This window comes from Aptenodytes patagonicus, chromosome 10, assembly GCF_965638725.1.
Source record: "Aptenodytes patagonicus chromosome 10, bAptPat1.pri.cur, whole genome shotgun sequence".
Taxonomy (NCBI): Eukaryota; Metazoa; Chordata; class Aves; order Sphenisciformes; family Spheniscidae; genus Aptenodytes; species Aptenodytes patagonicus.
Window position 1 is genome coordinate 14,837,297 of NC_134958.1, and position 24,364 is coordinate 14,861,660.

The following is a 24,364-nucleotide window of genomic DNA, read 5'->3' on the forward strand; positions in this document are numbered from 1 at the left end:
TGTTGCCGAAGGAAGATATTATTTACAATCTCTGGTGTTGCCCAGGTAAGAATGTTACATTAGTCATCTTCAGATACTGTGGAGCTCACCAATAGCTGAGACATTTTGAAGTAAGTTTGCAGTGCTCGAGTTTTAAACGAGCGGCTAACAAATTCCACTAGAACCAGCACTGTTCCCGTTGAGATTCTGGAACAGACCAGCTGTCTTTAGACATATTAGGCTCTCTGGACATTTAATCCACGCTGCTAGGCACATAGGGAGCCTATTTTTGGAAGTCATCTCCCTCTTGTTACAACCCGTGGTATAGACAGGTTGCTAAACACTTCCTGAACAGACCTTCCAGGATGTTGTCTGACCACAAAAAAATCCTAATGAGTTACTTTTTTTAATTGTTCATCTCATCCATATTAGTTATCTTTTTAATTAAAAAAAAAAAAACCCAAACCAAAAAAATCAAGATTAATAAGCCCAAGTAAGTCTGTGTTGGACTGTGGAAGCCATGGAGTAACTCCTGTGTTCGTTACGAGAAGCTAATAATTTTTGCAAGGTCTACACAGACAAGAGAGCTGCATTTTGCTTAACTTCACCAGAAAACCTAATCTTGCTCTACTTCACCTTAATCTTCCTGTGGGATCAGAACCACAATCAACATATTCCACAGGACTTTGTCAGGTTGCTATCTTTTAAAAGGCTAGATAACGTTTTTGGCTGCTCCTTTGGCCTTAAAAATAGCAGACTATTTTTATTGTAGGATAAAAACTCTATAATGATAATGAGATTCTTATTGTTCTAGAAAACATTTTTCCTTGGTGCACTATATAGCTTCAAAACCTTTAAAAATAGTTTAAACTGTGCTCCCTACCTTGTAAGGGGCTGCTATTATGCTCTTCTCGCACCTGGCTTTCCTGATTTAAAAATAAAAAATAAGAAATCAACCAACTCTGTTGTTAAAATGGGAAAAATGCCATCACAGTCAAGATTTTTATCAGTCACTGTCCGTACAAATATTAAACTAAACATTTTCCATTACATATACATGCTGATTTAAACCTGAATTTTTCATAGCCCATTCTGGCCTATTTCTTGCAAGGAAAACTTCATTCTTTTAAATTTCAGTCTCAGATTAATTTGCTAATTTGTGCATGTACCTAAGTTAAAACTGATATGAAAATAACTGCTAAAATTTTAACAGCTTTACTAATTTTTGAGTGATAGTATGTTTTACATACAACATTAAAAACATAATATTAAGACATTATGAACTTGAGTCTCATTCAGTTTCAAAAACTTAACTGAAATGAGTTTCAGGGACCTGTCTGATTCCATCACAATGAGGCTACTTTACACATTTTATTTTCTTTCATTATTTTTTTTTCCTATTTTATTTTGGGTGAAAAATCCACAAGAACAAACAAGCCTCATTGGCTACTCAGTGGAAAGTTATAGGAAGTTCCTGGTCAATATTCCAATAATACAAAGTATAATAAGCACAAGTTACCAACAGCAACACAAGTTTTGTAAGCCAAAACTGATCTGCATACACACTATAATGTTTCCATTCTTCTTTGATTCTACCCTGAATTCCACTTATTTATTTTACAAGCTAATTGCCTCCAGTTTGGTCTAACATATCTCTGCCACTTTAAAATGCATGAGAGGTAACGAAATAATAACTTTATGGCTGTAAAGTAGCAGATATGGCTCTGTAAACAAGCAGGGAATTGCTCTGTTGAGTGAGAAGACAGTGTTTGTCTAGTGCCTTACTTTGGGAAGTTTATGTTTGAGAAAAAGGTAGGAGCTATAGAAGTATTAATACTATCATTACTGATGCCGTATGGTACAGGTTTACATTCTTAACAAAAAACGTGAAAAATCAGCTAGTGTTTTAGCATGCCTGGCAACCTGAGAGACTTTTTGAGTCAGAGAAAAGGGAGGTTGCACATCTGTATCATGGGGCATGGATTCATACGCTACACTAGTAAATTTGAACGGAATAGAGGCGGCTAGAGTCCCCTAATCTCCACACTCGTCCCATAAATCCATATCTATGTATTTTAAAACAGAGAAATCTGCAAGAACAAAAAGTGCTGATACCACCTGTGAGCTTACATTGTAGTTGGATTTTTTTTCCAATCGTTCCCTGGTATCAGGAGTAAACCTAGCCTCTCCATCAGGAATCCCACAGAATAAGAAATGGCCATGCCACGTTCCAAAGCAATGCAAGTCTTCTTGACAGTGGTTAATTTATTACATTACAAAGCAGTTACATTATAATTTGGGAGAATTTTCCAGATACTGAGGAGACCTAATTTAACTTAAATACCGAACTTAATGCAAATTAACTTAAATATCAAACAAATACTTGGAAGAAAGTTAGTTGTCACCTTTGTGCCTTCGATATATACAACAGAGCACACAATACTTTTCACTAGAAGTGCTGAAGAAACAATTTCACAAAACCATGGAAGAGTATTCTTGATACTTATAAACGTTTTAATGAAAATAGAAGGAATGTTTTCTAATTTCCATACCTCCTTCCTCTACATCCCTTCCAGCTCAGTAGGTACTTTTTCATTGTGCATTATGACCAAGGCGGGGGGGTGGGGGGGGTGGGGGGGGGAGGGGTGTAGGAGGAGAGGGAAAGAAAAGGCAGGCTATAGTTCAGTGATGTTTTCTCTGACAGTAAAGTCAATTTAAGGAGCTATTCATTCCTCCACTGACTGTGCCGTTTGCTGCCTTTCAGCATGTAGTTGCAAGACGTTAGTTTTTGCAGAGCAGCTGGCACAGGGACTTCCAGCCTCCCCTTCTCCAGCACAGCTCACTCTCACCCGCATGATAGAGTTTGCTGCTCTGACAGGCTGTGGCTCCATGACAGCCTAAGCCAATCTAATTGCTGTCATACTCCTGCACCCTCCCTGAGGCAGCTTTGGCACTCGGCTAACCCTCCATTTAGCCATTTTTTTTAGGCCAGCTTAGTGAACTGAAATGTTTCAACACAGAATCACAGGAACAAGGGGTGGAATAAAAACATGCAACTCCTGGCAGGGGAAAGGACAGTTATAGTAGTAAACCAGCAAGCCCAGGGCATGGGGTTAAAGCACTGTACCGTGATCATCCATGTATAACTACATAACACAATCATTTAGCTGTCAGCATGCTCTCTGGCACAGTCACGGACGGTATCAATGGCACAGCGTTCTCCTGGATGGTGCTCAGGAACAGCTCAAAGCAATACATGGGAGAGGGCTGTTCCCTACAGGCAGGGCAGAGGAGGTCACCCTGGTTTGGAGGAAGAGCGCCTAGCTGGCAGGATGCAACCTGTGTCACACCACTTGCTCTCAAGGCCAAGGAACACATCCTGGCCCATTTCACTGACTGGTCAGTGGGACTGTAGCAGCAAAGAGACTGTTCTAAGCTGCTGTGGAACCACAGCCCCTGCTGCTCCAGTATCAGCCTTGAGGCTGGTTTTTTTGTTGATGTGATCATTGAAACTATTCAGGTTTAAAATTTTCCTTTTATTTTCTGGCATGTTATTTTAACAAAGACCATCCGGTCACAAATTTTTAAAGCAACAGTATTTTATGTCATGGGTTTCATTTGCTTAATGTACTCTTTGAAGGGCTGTATTCTTTAGCATAAACATTGATATGCTTTTTCTATTACAGTTGATATTTTACAGCCTGGTTTCTAGAGAAAATAAGGCTTATACAATTGCACTGCCCATAACCGTCTGTGTGTCTATGAGTCCTCCCCTGGCAAATGTGGAACCCTCTGACCAATATCAACCCAGTTTCACAGAGGGAGAGAAATTTCAAACATACTAAGTTCCTACAAGTTTTCTGAAAATCAAGAGCTAAGCAGGTAAGACGCACCCTTTTAGCATCCCCAATAAGCAAAAGATGGCCACAGCCCAGTCCTTACCCCACATCCACCCTGGCTACACACAAACACACTCTACATTGTCTCCTTTCCTAGCCTACCTCTGAAATAAAGGTCAGCTCCTCAGCAGAGACAGGGCAGCGAATGAACAACCATGCATTCTGCTTCCAGCTCAGCCAGCAAGCAAACCCAGCGTAGGCACTTCAGGCACCAGGAGGGCGAGCAAATAGGAGATACTGTGACTGGAGGTGGGGATACTTGAAATGCTGTGGATAGAGAGTCTGGAGGTATTACAGGAGATGAGAGGGCTGGAAGGCACAGAAGAATAAGAGTCTGTGGGAAAACAGACATCAATTCTGCTGTTCAAGAAACAACATATAACTAACTGGATTATTTTAGTTTGTGCTCGTGATTATCTCGTTAAGAAGAATCTTCATTTATGACACTTATGACAATAAAATAACCCAGAAATAGAGTTTGAAGAAAAATGCTAAGCACACCATTCATGTAAGTGGTTAACACCTTTTGTCCCCGAGCACTACAGTGGACCAAAACTCCTACAGAGTAATATTTAAAAACCTGCACATTAAAGTGGCAAAAAAAAATAATCATTCTCTTCTCATCCTTTCAGTATCATATGTTATAAAACAGAACTTAGTTTTTTAAACTCTCTTTGAACACAGACGATAAACAAAGTCCACCCAGATTAGTTTAAACAACCATCTATTGCAAACCAAGTTAATTCAGCAGACTTTGTGCAGAAGCAGATGAGGAGTGTCCATCTAGCCACAGGGAAAAGAGTAGAGCTAAGCTATGGAACTCAAGTAACAGGTGAAAAAGCATCTGTTCAGACATTCAGAAAGCTCTGTGCGGATTTTACGTGATTTGCTTCTATCCTCTGATGGTTGACTGAAGGCTCTTAACCCTCTTTTACAGCCTTTTCACATCAGATTTGTCCATTCTTCTATCAACTGCCATGTGCTTCTCACTCCTTTCACAAAGAGCTTAACACAAACAAAAACTTTAAAAGTAGCATGGCATCTTCTGCCCTCTCATAAGGCAAGATATTGCTTAACATAAATCCGCACCAGTTTTTTAGTTTGTATCTGAAACTATCATGAGCTTTTGAAACAGATCTTCTCATCATCCCATTTATAGTGCTTCGGTTCACACAACAAAGCAGTCTCAGAGCGTACCAACTGGAGTCCTCTGAAACTAAACTGGAAGATACACTTCAACCACTAAAGGACACAGGACCAGACCGAGCTAAAACCTCCAGAAATGCAAACAACATGGACATCAAGTCCTCAACAGACTCATTCTACGGGTCTGTTCCTATTGCACCACCCTATTTGACAATACAGATGAAGACTGACAACACTCTGAGTAAGCTGATGTAACAGTAGTGGCTTTATCAGCATAGTTACTTTAGTTTAAAAATAAAACTAAACCATCAAACAAACAAAAAAAAAGCCCTTTACCCTAGTAATTCTGACAAAATACCAGGTATCTGCAAATGCAGGCACAGAGCCTTTCAAATTGCCAGCAACAAAGTAAATGGCACATTAACAGCTACACATATTCCTCTAACCTTATACCACCTAAACTAAAAGGGAACAGAAAATACATAAAGAGGAGAAAGAGCAAAGAGCAATCTTCTTGAAGTAACTTGTTCATTTTGAAAGCATGGACCACTGATGACAAATGTTTATTTTCTAATCTTAAACTATTTTATGGTTTGGAACCCCGTTATGTTAATTGACTCAGGACATTTTTATATTAACTATTAATCTTTGAGATTGAACATTATTGAACATTTTCCAGGTGTATATAATAAACCAATCTCCTATCAAAACAGAATTACCTTCAAATAAGTCCAACAGGGTAATTAAGCATAACAATTAAGCATGACACCTCTTCACCTGAAACTGTATCTATACAGCCCATTTTTCCCAACTGAGCTCTCAAAGACTTTCTCTTAAGAGTGCTAGTAAGCTTTCTAGTCCCTAAGCAACACAAAACTAAGGAACTCTAAATCTGGTAATTAGTTGTTTAAGAATATCACTTTAGCTACATTCAAGTCTTCAAAAGTTTCTTCCAAATCTGTATTTTTAGGAATATAAATTAAAAGTATCACGATTATACTAACTTTCTTGTTTTCTTCTTTAATATTCATCGGTTCTGCCTTGATAAGCAAAATAAACAAGCTTTTTCCAAGCGTATTTAAATTGATTTAATTACAACTGCTTGGTCTTGACAAGAGTTTAAGGTGTCAAATAAATTGAGCTAGGTAATTCAATCAAATATACTATATTTAAGTCTAGTATACACAAAGCCCGTAAGTACCTTTAACATTCTTGTAGATATTTCTGCTATTTATAAATTACCTTCTTTACTTCTTGTATACTTTTTTCCCCTCTAGAAACAAACCTTAAAACTTCAGTTCATACCATGCTTTTCTTTGGCAAACACAGAAACAACATAACTGTTGTGCATGTAACTACTACTAACTAGTTTTCTCTTATCCTCTTTATTTATTCCTTAACTTCTGACAGACATTCTTCTTCACCATTTCTCAGACACACACACAGATACACACCGCAGACAACAGACACATAACTGCAGCACAAACAGCGTGTCACGGTTAGCCACATTTTCAAAAGAGAATTAACTTAGCCCTCACCTATAGGATTTATCTCCCTCCCAGGTGGTGGATTTGAATCAGGTGACCAGGCATCACATGACAGCCCAAAGACATTATTTCATATAAAAGGAAGCCTGCTGCACCTAAACGAGCTCCCCTAGGATAGTAAAATGAGAGGAGTTCCTGGGAAAGGAAGAAAAGAGAAGCAACTCGGGTAGTGTTATCTCATATGAAAAGGGTATTGGAAAATGAGGCAAGGACAAAGGAGACTATAGAACCTAGCTGTTACCTCAAGTCAGCCCACTCCTTCCTGAAATAGTGAATACTTCAAAAACACCAGCTATGAGATGTAAACTACAGAAGAGCAAGCCTAGAGGAAACTACAACGGATGAAGCAAAATCCCACCACAGGCAGTAAGAAATAAATATACCTGTATTAGACTCTTCGCTCCAGCACCTTCAGCCCCTGTATACTAAGCAGAAGATACTGAGTACCCTTAAAGCTCTATTTAGACTAAGGAAATCTGTATTAGACTTGTGTCTAAACCAGAAGCTTTACTAGTACAATACTACTTGTTAGAAATGTGAAAGGAAGGGGGAAATACTATTTTTCCCTAGTCAAATATAGCTAGGGTCACAAGCCTCCTAGTGAGTGCAAATGCAACGTGTGCTGGTAAAAGGAACCCCTTTGTGCAGGGGTTTTACCGCTAACTAGGCTGGTATTGCTGTGCCAGTAAAGTCCTTGTGGTATAGTCTAATCCTTAGATTGAATTACCTACCTTCCTCTAATTAGCACCTCCTAAAATATAGGGTGAATCAAAGCAATCATGTTTTAGAATGGCCTAAAGTAAACTGAGTTATGATTTAGACTGAATCAGTGCAGCTAAAGCTAAATTGCTTAGAACAACTGCTCTGATTTGATCTGAGTTCCTGTTAATTTATTAACTTAAATTAGCTATTCCTAAACATAGCCTAAATAAGGACAGGTTCCTTTTCTTTCGCATGAGGCTTCAAGGATGCTAACATGCCCTACAGAATCACCTTCCTAGCCTTACTCTGCTGATAATGACACTCCTGCTGTGTTGCCACTGCGCGTGTTTATATATATAAAATAATTTATTTATAGGTAAATTCTAATCCAAATGTTTTAGAGTCTTAGATCTTTTTTCTCCTACTTACACTTGGTATATTGGCAATGAATAGTAGGATATATTTTTTAGCATTGTGCTACTTTAAGTAAGTATACATAGCTTATTTTCCAGATGCTGTGGAGTTAACAGCTCCTTTTAGTTAAACTTATTTTCATGATAATGTTATACTTAAAGTTACAATGCTACAATAAATATTATGAATTCAAAACTAGAAGTGTTTTATGCCTTCTAACTAGAGTCCTCACCCACAAAAAGAAATTCTGAATTCAGACAGGAGTTAGGACTGTTAGGGATAACGTCAATTTCCATGATCTCTTTCATATGCAACTCTGGCATCCACACTACTTCGTGGACAGAGGATCCCCATTAGATCTAATGCAACAGATAGGCAACTTCCTTAATGTTGGCTTTAGGGTTATTTTTAGCTAGATGCACAGAAATCTGATTGATGGGGCCGGACTCTCATAAAACTTTCCCCATGGGGAGCTGTAGTTTTTATGTCACAATGCAGCAGAGATCAATGTGGCTGCTGAGTTAATCCCATCCACCAGCGGCTGCACATTTCCTTCCCCTTGGCTTGTCCACAGATCTCAGTATCACCATAAATACTAACCCATCAGATAGGGAAACTGAGGCAACAAAGGATGTATGTCAGATCACACATCTGACCATGTTGGCAAAGGTGAAAATACACTTCAGACTGATACTCAACTCATTATTTTCTTATACCAGACTGTCCTGACAAGTGCTTTCCTTGGAACACAAGGTACGATGAAAGAACTCCTTATTTTCCATAGTTAAGATGACCTTAATCAAAGTAATTACTGAAACTGATCTGATTGGGAAGTAATCTATTTAGAGAAAGTTAAGACTGCCAACTGGGAAGCTACTATCCAACCTCTGAAACTGATTGCTTTAGATGTGGATGATTTCACACTTTATTTTTCAAGTGCTATTGAAAATGTCTTCACCTGTGAATGTAAAATATTTATTTTTCTAAAATACTAAATAATGGCCATCTAGGCAACTCAACATGTAAACACCATGTTATATTGGCTTTCAAGTATCTCAGTGTATGCGAGTTTCTCCTCCAAGCAATCAGAAGAGATACACTGCACTGCAACTAATACTGCACTTCAGCAAATTAACCTATTTTTAAAGTACTCTACAGGGCCTGACACTGTCAAAATCCCTGCCTAAGATAGCTACTCTTTTTAAACAAATTTGTAAAGAGCTTACGGTTCCCTTACAGGATCAGAGCAGCATAATTCAATTTAAATATTCTGCCCCCCTAAAAATTGTAATCTGTTATGAATTTGATTAATCAACTATGCACTTATGGTGCATATTTGCATTTTTTGAAGATTTAACTGGGATGTATAAACATCAAATGAACTTTTCATATACAATAGATGAAAAACAATCTTCCATTTAAAATTTACAAGACATTGCTGCCAACACTTTAGTGGTAATGTAAGCTGCCAGCAAATGAAAGAATTTCATTCAGACTTAGTCCTTTACTTTCTGGGCTAATAAGAGTAAGAACCATCATATCTGATCTACTCACAGTAATGAATCAGAAAGGCACTTGTCTGAGAGGAATGCTCCTGAGAAAGTATGGAATAAGGACGCAGTCATGGGGCGGGGGAGGGGGCGGCGGCAGGGAAGACACACGACAGCCTTTAAATCTGGGATAATTCTAATAGTCCTATGCTGACATTATCGAAGTCCAAAAACCATGATACACAGGAACTGCATCCCCTAGGGAGACCAGGCGGAAAACACATGGATAGGGAAGAACTTGTACAGGGTTTGAACAAGGAAGAGCTGCAAACCCATAAACTGGAAAAGGCAATTTTAGAGTTATACAATTACACTGGCTTCAGCTGTGATCTTGAAATTATGATGATGATGTTCTGGAACTTCCAGTTATTCCTTCAAAAGGGCAAGAAGTCTCAAGCTTCTGTCAGAGCATACATATGTCTAGAAATGCACATTAATTTTAAAATTCTGCCAAATTCCAGTCTCCTACGTGATACATCCTGCTTTTACAGACTCGCAGAACGGTTGAGGTTGGAAGGGAACTCTGGAGGTCATCTTGTCCAGCCCCCCTGCTCCAACTCTTCTTGCAAGCTCTTGACAAAATAGTTCGGTATGACTTTCAGCATTGGTTCTTACAAAAATGTGCAAGTACTCCAAGTTATTACTCCACTTACACCTATGAAGAAGTTTCTTCCATGGGAATGAAATATTTGCACAGAAAACTGTCAAAAGAGAAAACATGATTCTTAAAGTCTTCTGCAAACACTATTTTTGTTGGTGTCAACCTCAGCAGCATTAAAAGTGATCAAAGAAAATAAAAGCCAACACAGTATGGAAAAACTTTGTAAGATGAAGACTAAGTTTCCTTCTGAATTCAGTAGCTTTTTTTTTTTTAACTGCTTAATGCTATTCAGCCTGCAATAATGTCACGTCAGTGTGTTGGGGAATCAACATAGTAGAAGGAAGTTATCGATGCTTGTGGTGGAAGTCTGAAGATGGAAAATTACCTTTAAATTATGAAAATGCATGTACAGCTCCAGCATATGTGGAATGTTTACCTCTTTAGAAAAATGATCTAACTGTACCATTAAATCTCTGGGACAGACTGACAAGAGAATTTTTTCTTTAATGAAAGAACTTTCTCAGATGAAACAGGAATGTCAGCTTTAGTGCATACTCCACTGACTGGAACAGGATCAAGTCTTAACTAAGTTCCACACAATGTTTTCAGGGGAAAAGTGGAGAATGTTTTATGGAATTTAAGTCTGGATTTGGCTTGCATCCTAGAACATATATCTTGTTATGAAAACTGCTGAAACACTTTTAAGTGGGCAAGCCACAAGTGTCCTTGGAGCTATCCAGTCAACTGGAAGTCACACAGGCAAAACCTCCTAAAGTAGAAAAGCTTGAAATTGGGAGGGGGGGGGGGGGGGGTGAGGGAGGGGCAAATAATCTTGGAAGCGTATCTGTTATATAGAACTGTTTGCTTGTGCCTACAGCATGAAGTAGTTACAACTTGTTTTCTGCTATTGTCACAGATCCAATACGTTACTCTAGCTAAATCATAATCTCTTCCTGCCTCAGTTCATCCATGTGTGAACCTGGTTTGCTAACTCTTACCTTAATGTGTCATGGGGCTTAATTAATAATACTTAGGTCTTTTAAACCCTCTACAAACATTAACTACTTCTTCTAACAACTCTCTGAGGTATTATTATCCCCCTTTTACTGATGGAGAAATGGCAAAAGAGGTTGCGACTTGCCCAAGGCAACAGAGTAATAGTTATACTGAGAGATCCTCTTCATGTACTATTGTATTATAACAGTGGAAACTTATCAAGAAAGGCAAAGTCAATAAATGCAATCTCAAAATTACTTTTAGAAGTGTACCATAAGCAACTGGAAGACTATGAAAAACCCCTATCAGAAACAACAGGCTTGGGATCAGGACAAGTGCTATAATTGTCATCACAGAGGAAGAAATATCCTAGGCAGATCTAGGCTAGAGCTCACCAGAACAGTCACAAAGAAATAATAAGACCTGTCCTCTCATGTGCTTCTAAGTACCATAAAATTGAGCAACAGGCTTGTACAGTATTCTTTAGTAACACAGAAGTGAGCAGATAATCAATGTGGTATGCAACATGCTAACATCTCATGCCGCGTTCCCAGTATTGACAGGGAATGCCAATAAAGGGTTTAGATGGCGGTGGTCCTGCACGGCCGGTACATCACGGCTGCCATCCCCCACCTCCTGCCCTCACAAGTGACAGCAGACAAAGTTGGTGTTATTCCCCTCTGCCCAGCCGCGCTGACATCCTTCGCAGCAGCCTTTCGCCGCCCGGGACCTCTGCCCGGGCAGCCTGCGGCGACGCGCCGGTGCCCGGCATCCGCCGGGCAGGCAGCGGGGCGGCAGCCCCCCGCCGTCCCCCCCGGAGCCGGTGACAGGCACGTCCAGCGCTGCCGCCCCGGCGACAACAACAGCCAGCAACAGGCGCGTCCTGCGCCTCGCTCCGCGGGAGCCAGCGCCGGGCATGGCCCGCCCGTGTGTAGCAGGGGCTGGGATGCAGCCCGCAGAGCTACGCCCCCTGAGCCGGCCCGGCCCGGCCCGGGACGCGCCCCCGCCGCCCGCCGCCGCCCCCCGGCGCGCACAGCGAAGCCCCCGCGGCGCCCACCGCCACCCGGGGCGCGGAACGGGACGGGGCGGGCGGGAGCCCGGGCGGAGGAGACTTACCGCAGGCCTCGGCCTAGAGGGGGAGGCGGGGGGTGTCAGCGCGGGGGTGACAGCCGCGCCGCCCGCTCCTCCGGGGGCAGGGGGCTGGCCCGGGAGGGCTGCGCCCCCGCTCCGGCGCGGCCGGGGCTGGCTGGCCTCCGCGGCCGGCGAGGGGAGGTGAGCGGGGAGGGACGGGGTGTCTTCGCACGCAGCGGGGCGCGGAGTCCGGCGGGCGGGGACGCGGGGCGCAGGGGCCCGCCGCGGGGCAGGCCCTGAGGGGAGGCTCCCGCCGGTCACTCCGGAGCGACCATCCCTTGCCTTCCCACCTGATCCCGGGCTGGGACCCCGCGCTGGCTGAGCCGCCGCGTCAGTTACCTGCGGGTGCGGGGTGCCGGGCAGGCGGGCCCCCGGTGTCCGGGTCCCCGGCGGCCGGCCGGGCCGGGCCGGGCCGGGCGGGCGCCGCTGTGTTTACACCGCCACCGGGGCTCCGCGCTCCGCAGCCGCTCAGCAGCCAGTCGCCATTTCCCGCCTACCGACCTGCTACACCGCACGGAGGGACCCGGATGGGGAGAGGGGCCGCCGCGCAGGCGCAGCCCGGCCGGGGGAGGGGGGCCTGGGGACGGCGGCGCCGGGGCAGGCCGGGAAGGAGGGAAGCCGGGGCCTGGCGCGGGGAGCGGCGTCCCGAGGCGGCGGGCGCGCGGCGAGCGACGGGCCGCGGCGCAGCGGGGGTGCGGGAGAGGGCCCGGCCGCCTCTTTCCTGGGCCGGGAGCCGCCGCCAAGGGCGGGAGGCTGCGCCTCAGGCGCCGGGGCCGAGGGTGCCTCACGCAGAGGAGGCAGCGGCCGCCTCGCTCTCTTGGCGCCGAGCCGAGCCGACCGCCGGCCCGCCGCGCCCTGAGGTGAGACGAGGGGCGAGGCGTGAGGAGAAGTGCCGGGGGGGGGGGGGGGGGCTGTGCGAGCGGTGCGGGGTCCCGCCGAGCCCGGGGGGGCGGGGAGGGGAGAGCTGTGAGGTGAGGCGGGAGGGCGGCCGAGGTCCCGCCGCGCCCTGAGGTGAGGGGGTAACCCGCCGTTGGCGGCTCTGATCGAGGGGTGCGCGGCTGCAGCAGCGCTCGCTCCCGAGCCGGGTCGCGGCGGCCCCCGTGGCCCTGCCGGCTGAGGAGCACCAGGACCGGCCGGCAGCGAGCCGTAAGGGCGGGGGTGAGCGGGCGCCCGGGCTGGCCGCCCGCCGTCCGGCTCGGTTGTCCCCCCGTCTCCCCCCCCCCCCCCCCCGGAGGAGGCGGGCGCGCCGGGAAAGACCTCGCCCGCTGGGGCCGGGCACAGCTCGGGGAAGCCGCTGCGGCCGGGAGGGAGCGTTTCCCCGCGGAGCGGGGGGCGGAGAAGCGGCGCGGTTGCGGGCGGGAGTAGCGTTTTCCTGCGCTCCCCGGGGAGGAAGCGGCGCGGCGGGAAGCGCCAGGGAGGGTTCGTCGTGGCCGGTGCGCGGCCACCGCTGCGGCCGGAGGGGCGGCCGGCACCCAAACAAGCGGGCGGGAGCGCGTTGGCGCGGCGGGGCCTCCGGGCGGTGGTGGGGCCACGGCCCCGTTGCCGCGCCCCGGGGGTGCTCCAGCGTCGGCCGTGGGGGAGGCCGCTCCCGCTCACCGCCGCGGGTCAGTCGCCGCTCCGGCCGCCCCCTCCCCTGCCCGGGTGGCCTCGCTTCCCTTCTGGCAGCCTTAAAACGTTCCCCTCGGCTGGTCAGTCTGGCCTTTTATAGGAGGCTGCTGGCTCCGCGCCCGCGGGTGGAAGTGCCGTGACGGTGTTCCTGATTCTGCCCTCTCGCTTGGCCTGCCGTGTTTTGGATTGCTCGGCTTATGTAGCTTTACCTTCTTTTCCAAAGCATAGGGCAGTGCTAGTTTTGTGGTTTGAGTTGCTGTTTTAAGATGCTTGTGGAGTCTAGTGTGAAGTTTTATTTCCACTTTCTCTCTCTTTTTTTTTTTTTTTTCCCGGCAGCCTCTTTCGGTGTGAAATGTTGAGGATGCTGCATGCTTTAGTATTTGAATGACTTAGTGAAGCAGCTTGACCATCTCATGCAGTAAAGTATAATAGGACATAGCGAGGTTAGATTTGTAATTTGCATCCTGCTGAACTTCTATATCTGATTTTTCTTTCCATTGGCGATCACTTTTGTCCACCAAGCTTTTTAAACGGAAGTCTTCAGTTCACAGGTTAATATGTGTTACGATATTAGGATAACTTCTCAAGGTATTGCTGAAAATGGAATGTTTTTACAAAAGTAGCTTGTATCCATGTTCTCTAATTTAGCAGTAGGCAGAAACCCACACAAGTTTGTGTGTTTTCTTTTTCTAGTACCTGTTGACTCCCTTCTTAGCTTTTAAACATGGATCATATTATAAAAGTCCCAGCTCTCTAGTCACTTAAAATATTTATTGGCTTGTTAAACTGAACCACATTTGCTGCTGTGAAGCCAAGATTTGTTTTAGAATTGTATCACAGGACTCTAGTATTCTTTAGCAGAAGACATTATAAAGCTAATTTTACTGTAGTTTCTTAAGAAGAGAGGTCATAAAAAGGCAGTGGAAACAGTGTAGTCCTCATTCAGAACAGGTAGCCTTATTCCTTTAGAGCATTAAAGTATTTCTAGACACACTCATTAACCATAGTACTTGAATATTTTTTTTATGATCAGCTGTGAAAAAGGTTAGCTTGGACATGTTAAAACTTAATTAATATCGTTTGTCCGTCCATTAAGAGGAACTAGTATGGCAAGATAACTTTGTGATGTCTCATAGTACAAGCCCAAAAGGACATCCACTGATACTTAGAAAGTGGGAGTTTTGAAAAATGGTAGGTGGAAATACTTTTTCAAACCATGTAATTAGAATGAAACTAGCTGCCAGAGGAAATCATTCAGCAAGATTCAAAGCGAGCAGATATTTGTATGAATACCAAAATGGTCTAGTACCTTTATAATGAAAGCCAAAAAAACACTTAGAAGAGAGATTAAAGCATATGACTCAGGGTTCAAACTAATCTTTATGGGAATGAGAACTGCACTTTTCTGTGTTACAGAATATTAAAATGCGTCTTCTACAGTGGTCTTGTGCTGTCCTCGAGTTACCTGGTTCTGAGCTGTGTCAGGGAGAGGGTATTGGACCAGCAGGATTGTGAGCTTTGCCCCATGTCAGGTGGGAATATGTAAAATCATATTGCTAATTGACATTGCTGTGAAGGCAAAAGTTCAAAGGTTCACCTGCTGTAACCTGTTCCCCACATTATAATGTATACCATGAAAAGACCATTAGCTCTGCGTGTGTGTAAAATGTAAAAACACTAAATAATGCCGTGTCTGCCTGCATACACATGAAGCTTTGAATGTGTATTCAGTTCAAAGAAAAGGCTTCTGTATTGGCAGCAGCAGGTTCTTCCCCTGACAGTGGATTTCAGGCACTCTGTCAGACTGAGGGATTCTAGGTGCATGTTTTCTTCACTTTACAGAGAAACCGAAGGAAAAAAATGTATAGTTGCCAGAATGTTGCACATTCTTGAAATGTTATACTCTGAATGTTCATTTGAAAGGCCATTCTTCATATTTTAGTATTTCTTCCCAACTCTTTTTTTTTTTTTTTAAGTCTTGCCCATCCATTAGCTTTGTGTTTATATGCTCATTTAAAATGACGTGCTTTAGAGTGACTTCCCTGTTTGTTGTAGAGATTAAGTATTGGCGAGTCTACCAGTTTCTCTTGGTAAGCTGTTTCAAATATCTGCAGTTAGGGGTTGTATTTCGTTTCAGGTTTGCGTTTAACTTCCAGCTATTGCACCTAACGCTTCTCGGCAAGATTCAAAAGTCATGCACTGCTGGAGTTCCTCTTTCATGTGTCAGGACCCACCGTAGGGATCAGGTCATCCCTCAGAATTCTGTTTCATATGCTAAAATCCTAAATCTTGCCTTGTGGGCTTTGCTTTTTCAGGGGGAAAGGGTTTCATTCCCTGGATAATTTGGCGGGGGGCAGGGGGAGGGGAGGTCTTCCTTTAAGTTCTCTCTAGTATTTCAGCATCCTTCTGGCAGATACCACTTGGTACTCTGAGCACAGCAGTTCAATCTACTTTAGTTTGCCAAAGTGAAAACAACTGTGACATGACTGAGAGAGAGTTGTTGTATAAACAAAACAATTCTTGTTTGGGTTTATATTTTTAAAATTACCTATTTCCAGTATTTGTTGTTTCTTTTGCTTATCTGAAGGGAATAAATTTTGTTTAATAGGTCAACAGAACCATGCACTTGACTGAAATGAGAAGCAGCTACCAGGCTATGCTTGCTCCTTCATGCCTAGACGTCTGTGATCCAATCTGTCTGTCCGGGAACAGCTATAGACTTGCTGTTCTCGCTGCTGACACTTCAGCTGACAGGAATCAGAATTCATATGGTACTGTATCCCTCTACAGAAACAAAGGCAAGCGAAAATTTAAATGAACCTTTATGTATGTTTGATCTAGCACAGTGCATCATTGAAGATTGTAATGAAACAATCCTCTGGGGATAGAAATACACATCCACAAGTGGTCAAGCCCAGTTTTAGGAAGTTAAACTGTAGAGTATCCGTACTAGCAATCCCACTGTGGCTACGTGGGGAGAGTTTGATATAGGTTGAGGAATTAGAGTATTATGGTTTCTATATTGGCATGAAGTTCTTGCATAAATATCGTTACCCTGTTTCTGGCTGGCTTGAAAATTCCACTGCATTCTTGTAAATAGGTATATGTGCCCCCAATTGTTTGTTTTGTTGTTTTTTCTCTATTTTATTTAGACCAGTGCTGCACTAGAGAAATACGGTCTCCTTAGTCCTAGAGTCAACTAGAAAGCTCTAGCTAGTGCAGAACACTGTGCTGTTTCTCCACAGTGATATAAAGCGCCCAGTCTCACATTTTCTAGTTTACTGCAGCAAGGTTTTTGATCCTATTAAATAGTCTGGTCTTTCTCCTCAAAGAAGGGTCCCAGGTTACTTAAAGTTTAACTTAAAGTTAACATACTTGGGTCCCAGCTTACTTAAAGTTCCATATATATCCTGGAATAAGGATTGCAGTTGGCAGCTAGATTTATGGCATGCTGAAATTCTCCATAATACGGATAAAGCAGAAAATTGTCAGATACAGAATTTCTTCAAAGGCTGGACAGTGAAATGGATTCTGCTAAGAACTCAGGACCTCAAAAACTTTGCTTCAAGTAAAATAGCATTTTTCGATCCAGCTTTGCTCCAATATGCAAACAAAATAGTGGTATTAAATATATTTATATAGAAGAAAACCTTTTATACACTCCATTACATATATTTCTTTGCCTTAGGAACATGTAAGAACATTTTGACAACTGTTAATCGGTTTTGTTGATTCACTGTTTTGAGGATGTGCAACCAATGTTGATAATGCACACCGTGTTTTGAGCAAGCTTAATAATGTTAGCTTGTGCTAACAATTTTATTGTTGCTGCCTGAAAAACAATAGGGTAATAAAATGTCATGAGTTCAAATAAAATTTGGGCTTTTCTTGTGGCATATGGAAGTTGAAGAAATCACTTTGTTCGTGCTTTGTTGCGGTATGTGCAAGTATGTAAATTCTTTAGTTGCTGTAAGATATTCGGGAAAGAGTGAACTTGTGGAGTGGAGGCGAGTTCTCCACATACCACCAGTACACACCACACGTGTATTTGTTCAGGCAAATCCACGAGAGTTTGAAGTGAGCAGTAAATGGTTATTTGTGCAGAAAAGTGCCTAATTAGTGGATGTACCATGAAGTGACAGATAAAGACCTGGCTGTATTGGCATATAGACTGGCTCCTCTTCTAGTATTGGTTTGGCCTTTGGCAGGTTATATATTGAAATGGGGAGGGGGGAGATTTAATGTAGCATTTTATAACTGAGTTTTCAAAAATGGTTTATGCAGAGGGTCTACTGCATGTATTAATGTTAAACTGAAGCAGAAGTGCATGACAACGTGTGTAAAGTCTGGTCAACCTTGTGTATTTTCCAGGCAAATCATGCTGTGATTCACTGAAAACATTTAATGTTCTATTGCAAAATACTTGCTTACAAGAGATCTTTTGTTCTGCAGGGTTTGGATTTTTCACTGCTTATGATTTTGTCTATATGAAAATGTAAAATGATAACATTTAATAAAATACATACACCATTAGTTATTTAGTACTTGTTTTCATCTTGTCACTTTAGTCTTCAAAGTATTTTAAGCAGAATGCTCTTCGCAGCTATTAAAATTCTGAAAAATGTGGTTATTTTTGTTTCATATAGAGCCGTTTTTTACCTTTTGGTGAGATGCTACCCATCAGTTTGTTTGGTTTTCCTAATATTTAAACTAAAATAGGTTCATCAGTGAGTCTTAGCTTTTGTGGGATCCATGTAACTTTGAGAACGCTTTCGCAAAGCCTGTTTACTGAAAACCTACAAAATTGGACAGTTGGGACCAACTGGAATAAATTATTTCTTTGACTGTTCATTGTAGGTGCCTGCATTTCTCATACTTGTTGAAGTCATCCTTCAGTCTTGGCAGCAAAGTCTTCAGCTTACTGTTAATTGTTTTCCTTCTGTTCATGACAGAGGTACTTGGAATTTATGTAGTCATGGCTATGCTGAGGTTTTTCCCACTAAGGAGGATAAACAGCCCTCTAATTTCACACTTACTAGGTTTGAAGACTGAATCAAATCATCTTAAGAGGAAAATTTAGTCTTCCTCTTTAGTCTTTTTGTGGGGAAGAGAGAAAAAGGAACACTGAACAAGGAGCAGGGGAGGGAGGAAAAGAACAGTGGCAGAGAGAATATTAAGTGAATTCTGGTTGGGTTTTTTTCCCCTCCTCAACAAGCTAAATTTTTACCAGCTTCAAATTTCATGTATGTCTCTGAGGTATAAGGGAGCACTCATATTTTAAACTGAAACAAGGATTTATTCTCTGTTTTTATGCCCAGCCCTGAAAAGAAATCTGACGTGAAGAGACATTAGCATGCAAATGGGATATGAACTTTCAAAGCTTATGCAACTGTTACTCCATTACAGACAGCTCAAATCAATTAGGTTGTTAAAAATCAAAGTCCTGCAATCACTTGCTGATCAAAAATGACTTAGGAATATGTATTTTCTCAGTTTAACCTTGGGCAAAATATTTTTGGCATCACAGCATTCATTTACATGGACTTGTGAGTGCTTTTAGAGTATAGCCTTTTATAATTAGGGTTTTTAAAGTTTGGTTATTTATGCAAAGCGTATAGGTGTTTTGTTCTCTTGTAACAAATTTTGCATTTGAAATCTTTAGGAAATGGGACAATTGCAAGAATTTTCTTGGTCTTTGATATGGTATCAGCTCTCGGTGTTTGAGGAATTCAGTATTTTCCTAAACTTCCTCACACAGTTGTCACATGTTAATGAGTTTATATCTGTACTGTGCTTTGAAGCTGTAAAGTGTTGTTATTCTTTAATTAAAAAATTGGTAGAGATCACCGGGTTTAAATGGATGCAGATAATTCACAATACATTCAAAGCAATTCATCCAATAACCCTGCTGCCACAGTCTGTATTATATTTTTAATTACCCCATTATTCTACTGGATGCCAAAATCTGGGGTTTGCATCTTGTCCCTAAAGAAGGAAGACATCCAAATGTCTGCTGTTTGGCCGGCTGTCATTGTACCTGTATGCCAAGTACCGTGTGTGACAGTTGTTTACTTTATTTAACCCACGCAGCTTTCACAGTTCAAGTAAGTTTTGGAGACAGATAATGGAATTATTGCAGGCGTTTCTGAACACTGGTTTCACCCACCCCAAAACTTCTTGGTTGACATCAGACCAACTTCAGCCAGCGTGGAGATGCAGTAGGTGCTTACGCTGCTTACTGGGACCTGGCAGTCACAGTGGTAGTTACTATACTTGGCTTTTGAAATGGCACAAAAGGGAAGTAGAAGAGGGTTGAATTACATGGAAAACTTCCAAATATGTGTATGTGTTCACAACGTAAATACTTCTTGTGCCTCTCTTTCTGAAGGATGTACGCATTTCTTCAATGGAAATTGGTTTGCTGGATGCCATTCCTAAGGATATCATAAACTGGGCCCAACAAAATGATCCTACTAAAGGAAGATCTGCATGGGTTCAATCATTCACTTCGCCAGATTCGTCCTGCCTCACTTCAGGCACGTAGCCTAGATGTCTACATCAGGAGCCCCTCACTCGAGTATTCCATGGAAAACGGGAGAGAGTTGAATCTCCATTTGGAGGAGCCTGTTCCTTTCCACGAACTGTAATAAGGAACCCAGAACAATTAGACACTTCACAAATTATCCTTGCTAAGTGCCTAAGGTTGAGTAGTATGAATCAAAGCCTTTGTACCAGAAATTAGCTTAGTGTTGCTAACCGTTACTGCGTGTGTGTGTCTGTCTTCTGTTCTCCAAATAACTAGGTTTCCATTTTATTGCAACTTTCAGTATGGTTTTGATTAGTAGATTGAAAAATGAAGTGTAGGGAATGAAATGGAGACTAAAGTCTTTGGGTCACCCCTTAGTAAAACTTTTGCAATATTATGATGTATTGCAAAATGATTTGGATAATTCAAACTATGTGTGTAGTCACTGCTAGCCCCGACAGCGATTCAGATCTCATTGCAATTACTTCCAAAGTATAAATACAAAAGGAAAATTTATCACGTTAGGATGTTCCTTATGTTTTCAAAGGGTTTTTTTTAGATATTCAAAAAGTGAGTCTCTTGATGCAAGTGTCCTTCCTGTGTACTTAACCACAGCTCTAAATGGGAGTATATTTAACATTTGAAAAAACTTCTGCTAGACACGGCCCAGGAAAATTTGTTCTCTCTTGTCCAATTTCCTAAGTTTTCTGTTAAGATTATTAGCAAATTAAATTCTACATGCTTGGGAATAATCCCTTTCTTATCCTTGCATACAGAGCTATGTATGTAGACAACATGCCAGAAAGAGGTAAGAATGCATAGCTTACAAAGCAAGAAGTGTATGACCTTTCTGTTATAATAATTAATGTCAACAATCATGGTTCTTAACACTGAAGTTGGGTCAAAAATGTTGTGTCATATGCTGTTTAATGTTTTCATAAACCACCAATTTCCGTACCTTTTGCCAGATAAGATTTCCAAGCTTTACTTTTTTTAAAAGCTATTTTAATTTTTATCCCTAAGGTTTCTGTCTTGGTTGAAGACGCTTGTATTGTATGAGCACAGAAAAGAGGGAGCAGTTAATTATGCTACTAGGAGTTCTGGCTTAGGTCAAGGGATGAGTTTGGTGTTCTTTAGCCATGCTGTGCTCTAGCAGGGGAAGAGCTAATTTAAGGGACGGGGTGTGATGAAGAATTGGAGGCAGGGAGAGCAATCGAGGTTTATCAGCAAAGGTCCTTTTTACTCCAAATGTCCCGTTTTCTTCAACCTTGTACAAATTAAATGTTTTTCGCTTTTCACAATAAATGATGTCTCTAAGAACGAACGAAGCTGTTGGCCACCAGTGCCTCACAAGTTAATACAGGTTGCTCAGATGTAGATTGGGGAAAAACATAAGAAAGTAAATAGATTTTTTATGTTGCTTTTGAATAGTGCTTTTTCTTTTTCCCTTTAATCTCAAGTCAGTAGGAAGCCCATTTTCCAATAAATACACTTAACCCAGTTTGGTGTGTATTTGCAGGGTTATGTTAGGGTGGAGCTGTTATTCTTTATGGGCTTAAAAAGTAAGTGTAGGGAAAAGAATGAACTAATCAGAAATCATTCTAGAAAAAATGGAATAACTGAAATAGTTTTAGTTTTGCAGTACAGTCAAAATAAGGTATGCTCTACCCCTTTTATCAACTGATGCCTTTTGGGGTTTTTTTGGCTGCCTTTTTTGCTTTTTTTTTCTTCCAGTTTAAAGAATTGTATTAAAATTCAGCTAACATGGCTTCTAGAAGGGCAATGTGCCTGGCTGGCCAAAGCGATTGCTGAGAAGTAAATCTAGTCTGAATTCTGTTTTAAATACTGGCTTTTTCACGCCACCATGGCTAGAAGTTAGACTTTGGTGAGAAGTAGGTGCTCATCTTCACCACACACGTTTCCTTACCTGTGACAACGCTGAGCACTTAGCAATGCAGAATTGTAAGGTGACGTGAAGCTCTTAAAAGTGTATATGAAAATTGGATTAAAAGATACGGAAAGGTTTGTTGGTCCTATTAGCTGCTTTTTTCAAGGGACTACTCCTTAAATGCATTGCCATGTAGATTAAAAGTTATTTATAACATGAGGCTTAAGACTTCAATGAGCTGCATGCTGCTTTAGCTGTCTGGATATATTGTTTAAAAAGATCTGGGCTGGGCCAACATTTAAAGATGCTTTGTTTGATTTTTCTTGTAAACCAGTTCCACCAAATGTGAGAGCCAGTTTTATTTTAAAGTCTAGCTGGTGGTTTCAGGGAAGCAGATGTTTAAGTAGCTCGCTCTCTCTGAAATGTGTCAACGTTTTGTATGCTGCTATTTCCATGGAAACAGGTATTGGCTTAGCAAAAATGGCATAGGGATTTCAAAATTACATTTTAAAACACCAAGACAGGTTAGTCATTTTTATTTTTACTCATAAACACTGATAGTCATGTTGAACAGAACCTGTCTTTTGAATATATTAGGTATAGTCATGCGAATCGGCAGATCAGTGATTAATATATTCAATTAATGTTTTTAAAAAGTGAGCTAGTGTTTGTTAGAAATTTATTAGAAAAACATGCATTTATTGCTTTTTGCTCAGCACATGCTTTTCTACGTACTTGAAGGCAATCACAATTTTATCACTTCTTTAGGCCTCCACCTTCCTCAAAAGAGGTGAAATACGTTTTGGATGAGAACTACAGATTTCAGCTAGTTGGCAAACTACACTTTTAAAAAAAAAAATTAAGTGGCTCATGAAACACAACTGATAATTTGTGAGTTTGTAATCTTTAGCAGCATGTAAAAACAAAGCAAGCCCCATTTTTGGGGGCTACTTTGTTTGCCTTTGGGGACATTTGCTTTAGGAATAGCCTACTTACAGCCAAGTAGTTACCCCAGTTCAGCGTTGCTACAGCATCAAAAAATAGGATTAAACTAGCAGGACTTGTTGCTTCCCAGGATATTGTACAAAGAACAAATCTCAGATGAAGTTGAGGACAAGGAGCTCCAGGAATTCCTGAAAAATGAAGACGCCTCTAATCATCATCTTGCATCTTCAGCTGCGCTGTTCAGACATTTGAATTTATTTCCAGCTCAAGCAGTGGTTAGATACCAATGTGAATCAAATATCCCAAGTCCTCTAGAGCAGCGGTTCCCAGCTGGTGAAGAGCTGTTGGAAGCGAGGCACAGGGCGGGAGAGGAGGTGCTGCAGGTCTGCAGCACTGGAGGCCTGCTTCAAGGAAGAGGTGGGAGAAGGCACCACCACCAGGGAGCTGCGGGGTTTTGCTGCAAGGCAGGGCTGTGAGGGAAGAACCGGGTGTGAACAGAAGAGACTGCTGGCACTCTGTGAGGAGGAGGAGGAGGGCAACAAGGCGAAATGGGAATGAGAAGGTGGCACAGGACTGACTGGTGGGGTGGAGGAAGCAGAAAACAGCTGTAACAAAGCCACCTACAAACAAACAAAGCAAGGAACGTTGCTCTAAAAACATTGGCAGTTTCCCAAAAGAACACAGACTTTTTTTTTTTTCTTTCCCCACTAAAATGGAATTTGTTTGACAGAACAATTCCCCTTAGAAATAAAATTCTTTAAACATTGAATCACTAAATAATGAAGGGTAAAGTGCTTAGCGACCTAAATTAGATTCCTTAAAAGGATACCCACTAAGATCAAACTGTGTTTCTATATGGGCTATACTTAAGCCAAATATTTTCCCAAAATACAGAGGCAAAACAAGCCTACAGTTCACGTGTACAGTTTGCTGTCTTGAGTCTCCTAGCACTTTTCAAATAGCAAAAGGGACTGGTAGCATTTGCCTGTTGTCAAAACTTCATTGAGCGCTGTGGGTGCATCAGTGGCAGCGCTGCTTGTTCTGCCAAGGAGACACCAGCCAAACCAGAGATGAAATTTGCTTCTGAGACAGACACTCGTGTCTCTCCTTCATAACTCTCTATTTCCCCCTTCCTTGGTTGATTATGAAATAAGCCATGAAACTATGAGTATCAATTTCTCAAGGAATAGAACAGAAAAACACAAGAAGTAAGCATACTGGTTGAGACCAAATGGCCATCTGGGCTGCTATCTTGCCATTTTACCATCTTCTTCAAACAGTAATGAAAAACATGGATTTTTGTCATCTTGCCTAACCAATTTTAACCTGTAAGGTGGGTGCAGACTTAGGGATGTTTCCTGGGAAAGGGAGATGCAGAGTACTTTGTGGTGTTTCAGTCACTGCAGCAGTCACGTGCCAAGTCATTTGTTGC

The 24,364-nt window shown here is 42.3% G+C and overlaps 1 protein-coding gene and 1 long non-coding RNA gene across 3 annotated transcripts in view; one reads left to right on the forward strand and one right to left on the reverse strand.

The window, feature by feature from the left end:
• CTDSPL2 (CTD small phosphatase like 2) overlaps positions 1–12,461 on the reverse strand; it is a 44,696-nt gene extending 32,235 nt beyond the window's left edge. For both annotated transcript variants that reach the window (XM_076348167.1, XM_076348166.1), the window contains exon 1: positions 12,305–12,461. The gene's annotated coding sequence lies outside the window, so the exon portion shown is untranslated. The remainder of the gene's footprint in view (positions 1–12,304) is intronic.
• Positions 12,462–12,681: 220 nt separating this feature from the next.
• On the forward strand, positions 12,682–17,449 carry LOC143164997 (uncharacterized). Its single transcript, XR_012996177.1, has 2 exons — positions 12,682–12,825; positions 16,182–17,449. It is a non-coding gene; the product is annotated as an uncharacterized LOC143164997 (long non-coding RNA).
• The last annotated feature ends 6,915 nt before the right edge of the window (positions 17,450–24,364 follow it).